Below are 4,607 nucleotides of genomic sequence, written 5' to 3' on the forward strand. Positions count from 1 at the left end.
GAGGGCCTGGATGAAATTTGGTGTCAATCGTCCTCTAGCTGGCGCTATTAATCCTATATGAAATAACAGTCCCATAGACATACATTCATTTTATATCTCAGTATCCGCAAGTCCCTTTCTTTTCAAACTCTGGTCGTTTATTCACCGCGGGCCCCCGAAGCCAAAGCGGGGCGTCCGGGTCCACACGAGGTGCGTGGCTGGCGCCGGGGGGGGCTTGGATCCCGCTTACAACTGCTTGCAGTTCTAGTTATTGTTATTATTACTCTGAGTCACTAAGGGTTAATGGCATGTATTAAAATATTTTATAGCTTTAAAGCAGCACAAACACAAAATGAAGGATGGCCTCACCAAAGAAAGAAATAACGTTGGTGCAATAAGTGCTGCCTCACACCACAGCTGCTGGGTCTCTTTATAGAGAGTGAAATAGGGACACGGCACCCTGCTGTTGACATTTCATCAAGTAAACTTAATGAAGAGCAAAGAGCAGCCTATTCCTCATCACGGAGTCCGAGTTTAGCTTAGGATCCAGTGTTTTATGGTATTTACCCGACATCACAGCCCTTTATTGTGCCTGCATGTACTAAACCTGATGTCAGTCACAATAACGTACCTGTAAAAGATTATTCTGTTTAAAGGTTGTGCTTTGTGGAAGTGTGATAGTTGTCTCTGTAATTTAAACTCTCTGTGTTAAACTTAATATGGTTACATTTTCCCACCTGTAGGCCTGAACAGTGAACATAGTGATCATTTTATAGAGAGGAGGCATAAAAACTAAAAGAAAATATAAGGTAACGAGTCCCGGTTACGCCAATCAGAGGTCACTAAGATTAACCCTGAGTCGGTGTGTACATATGCAAAAACAATGTCGGACACAGTAGTTTTCTCTGGACCCCTGCCAAATCTGACCAGTGATGACACGTATAGCCGCATGTCGTCATTCCGCCGCTGGGTGTCGAGGTGGTGTCCAGCATGAGTTGGAGTTGAAGCACTAAAAGGATTTGTGAGTGTCTATTGAGGTGTAGGAGCTGAAAAACAGTCCACCTGTCAGCTGAGGAGGAAGAGATGAGAGCAGTAAACGCTGCTGTCTCAAGCAACTGAAATTCAGTTTAAAGCTGGAGTGGTAAATAATGAGCGTCAGTCGGGATGTCAGCAGTTGAAACGTCAACTGAAGTATTAAAACTGTCAGAGTCAAACTTATATTAAATTAGTCTAAAAAACTGTTTAAGAAAAAAAGATTAAAGCACAATTATCAGATGAAATGAGATGAAAGCAAACTGCAAACACGTTCAGACTGCAGGCCAATGTGACCCAAATCCGGGTCTTGATCTTTTTATGACAGTGTGAACAGGCCAAGTCACACGGGGTCTGATCTTCTCCAGTTCGGATCTTTTTACCTGCGACCTCAGTCTGGACTCGCAGGTCGGAATTGATGCGACTTTGTCGTCACTCTCGAGCAGCTGTTCCCCCGCCATACGGAGCCGCGGTGAACGTAATAAACATGTGGCTGTTTTTCTACTCTACCATCTAAAATGGGAATTGAGCGTTAAGGCCTGCAGTGTGAACGGAGCCACAAGACTGTGGTTATTTTAGAGGCCCCCGCACTCCCACACAGCTGTTTCTGATGGAGAGGCTGATTGTCGTGTGAGGAGGCTGATTAGACCCTGCTACAGGACCGTGTGGCGGTGCACACACATTGTTTGATTGACATCTACCTGCGTGTCCTGGTAGTGTGGTCACACCTTGGGTGGCGGACACGTTCACTTGTTTTGTAGAGGGCGACTTCAGCAGGCCTGCAGCACAGCTCTTCTACCTGAAAGGAGGTCTAATCAGCCACAGTAACTCAAATCACCTGTGTGGGTGTCCAAGCGTTTGAATAAGCTCATTAGGCAGTAATGTTTGTTGTAACAAGGCAGCCCGGTCCCACCATACTGCGGTCTGAGCACAAGCAAGCAATCTGTTTGTCAGCGCTGCTGCTGCTGCAGCAAAAGCGCCCGACTTCTGCCTCAGGAGCAGCCTAAGTATGTTGTGGCGTGTTTACCAGCAATCGAGCCAGATGGCTGTTTTACTCCCAGTAAACTGATGTGGTGATTAATGCCGGCAAGGATCAGGAATTATTCAATGCAGTCAAAGTGCTGTGGAGAATACTCTCCTTTATTTGCTCATTTCTTTATTGTCATCGTACTGGTTTAACAACAAAATCCAGGTGCACTACCTGACCGTGGGATTTATCCTCTGAGGAACATGAATATCTGCACAAATGTCAGAGTAGGCCGGAAAGTTTGAACGTTTGGATCAAAGTGGTGGACCGACAGAGCGACTGATGACCAGAACCATAAAACCACAAAATCTCACAAGACATCTCATACAGTACTTTGTCGACCACTACGGGGAGCAGCCGAAAAGACCGACACGTGACCAGCATGTATCCCGGAGATACGCAGCAGGTATGTCTTCTACCCCAGTTTCCAGGTTCAGGGGTGGTTTCGTGGTTTGTCTGACTCTCTGCACCAGAGCAGCAAGATGATGAATTTGTTCACCAACACTTGGAGTTCACACATGGCTAAAAATGACCCTTAATGCAGTGTGGAGGTACAGTGCTTTGGTGTCTCAGGTGTCTCAGTGTGGTTTAGTTTCACTGGTGTTTAAAGTAAACAGTTCCCACCTGACCAAAGGGAAATATTCACGAATAAGCTAAAACACTTCAAAGTTCAGACATGCTGTTACTCAATTGTCAGTTTCTATACAGAGGTGTTTGTTCATATTATTTATTATTATTACAGCCTGAATTATAGAACATTTTATTCCCTAAAACATGGCGACAGTTTATTTTATAACAATAAATTACTTTGCACCTCTATAATGAGAGACTTGCAAAAAATTGTATTGACACGTTTCGGTGGTTGACCTTCATCGGGCAAATGGTGTTACTAAGTGAGAAGCCATCTTTTGTAGGAGGTGACTTGTTTATATACACCAATCACCTACTTCCTCATCAAGGAAGGCAACCATTACAAAAACATTCATTCATATTTCCATGGGATGAGTGTAAATTTTTGGATACTGAATGTTCATCAAAACAATATCATAAGCCGCACTCATGAACAGACATGCTCTCAAATCTTACTGGTACCTTCTTTATCAATAGACAAATAGCTTAGATCGGGCGTCGGCAAATAAGTCTGGCATCGGGCCAAATTCTTCCAAACCGTATGAACTCGTGCTCGTTCAGCTCAGTCGGTGCTGTGCTGGACTCCCGACGGGTAGGTTGTGAGATCGATTCCATCTTATTGCAGTTATTTTTTTCTCCCTTGTGAAATAAATTGAATAAAAGGACACTTTTGCACAGGCTGACATAAAGCATGTGCTGCAGTGTGTGCGTGCCGTTCAGAGGTGTGTCAAGCAGACTCTTCTGAATTTCCTTCAGAACTCTGAGTAACTGTATCTGTCATGACTGAGATCTATTTCAGCACCAGCCGCTATCAATTTATTTTTTATTTTTCTGCTATCAAAGCAATTGCTGGTGGGCCGGTTCTGGCCCACAGGCCGCCTGTTGCTGACTGCTGGCTTAGAGGAAATATCATAATAAATACAACATATGGCCCCAAAAAAATAGGTCCAAAAGACAACAATGTCAAACTTACAATATAGATGTAGACTAACAATGACATTTCTAACAAAAACACTGTAAATGTTAAAATCTCCACATTATGTATACAACAAATGACATTTTATTTTATGCCTGTATTTATATTTGGAGTAAGAATAGAATATATCCAAAATTCTCTCAGTAAAAACATTTTTACAGTCTGTGTCAACAAAATAAAACAATAATTTTGAACCTGAATTAATCCAGTGTTCAGATATTAGATGCAAATGACCACATATTTAGATACTGCCTCATTTGCATATTTAAACGTAACATTTTCAGAAAACCTAATACAACAATGACTCTCAATGTGAGTAACCAACTAGGAAAGTTTCATGGTGGCATCTGTTAGCTGAATTTAGTGTAACAATCCTGTCAAACATGAATAACTTGTCCCTTTTGTTTTCGGGAGGTTCACCTTCTTCGGTGCACATATGCAGCTTTCTCCGGACCTCGAGGTGTCAGAGGTCAAGCAGGGAGGGACACAGAGCTTCGTACTTATGAAGCTAAAGCTCCTGAGGCATTGTTGTTCATCTCTGAGGTTTAAACAAACCAAATTACAACGGTGTACTTTGTTTTCAGTGAGCCATTAAAGTTTGTTTTTAAACTTTTAACTGTGATACAGAAACTGTGTGAGTTAATTCTTACTGTCATTAAAACCCATGAAATGGCTGAAGCCCACACTGTGTTTGCCACATTCACAAGCCACTACTTTGTGTTTGACTGCAGGTTTCGATCTCCCAGCAGTTATGGTCCCCCACTGTTATAAAACAGCGGGGGGGAATAAAATAAAATGAAATAAAATAAAGATGGCTCACACAGAGGCACAGCTGCAGTAATGAATGCAGTTCTTCATTTTAAAGTAACTTCTGTATTCCTCTGACTTTTCAACATCACAGTCACTGCAAATGCATCGTAAATATGTTTATATTATATTTTATACATTCTGCTACAACTGCAT

At 42.4% G+C, this 4,607-nt stretch overlaps 1 long non-coding RNA gene across 1 annotated transcript; it reads left to right on the forward strand.

Annotated features, from left to right (window-relative positions):
* The first annotated feature begins 1,761 nt into the window (after nucleotides 1–1,761).
* Nucleotides 1,762–4,260, forward strand: LOC123986782. Its single transcript, XR_006828976.1, has 2 exons — nucleotides 1,762–2,444; nucleotides 4,059–4,260. It is a non-coding gene; the product is annotated as an uncharacterized LOC123986782 (long non-coding RNA).
* Nucleotides 4,261–4,607: the final 347 nt, after the last annotated feature.

Source organism: Micropterus dolomieu, linkage group LG18, assembly GCF_021292245.1.
Source record: "Micropterus dolomieu isolate WLL.071019.BEF.003 ecotype Adirondacks linkage group LG18, ASM2129224v1, whole genome shotgun sequence".
Lineage (NCBI taxonomy): Eukaryota > Metazoa > Chordata > Actinopteri > Centrarchiformes > Centrarchidae > Micropterus > Micropterus dolomieu.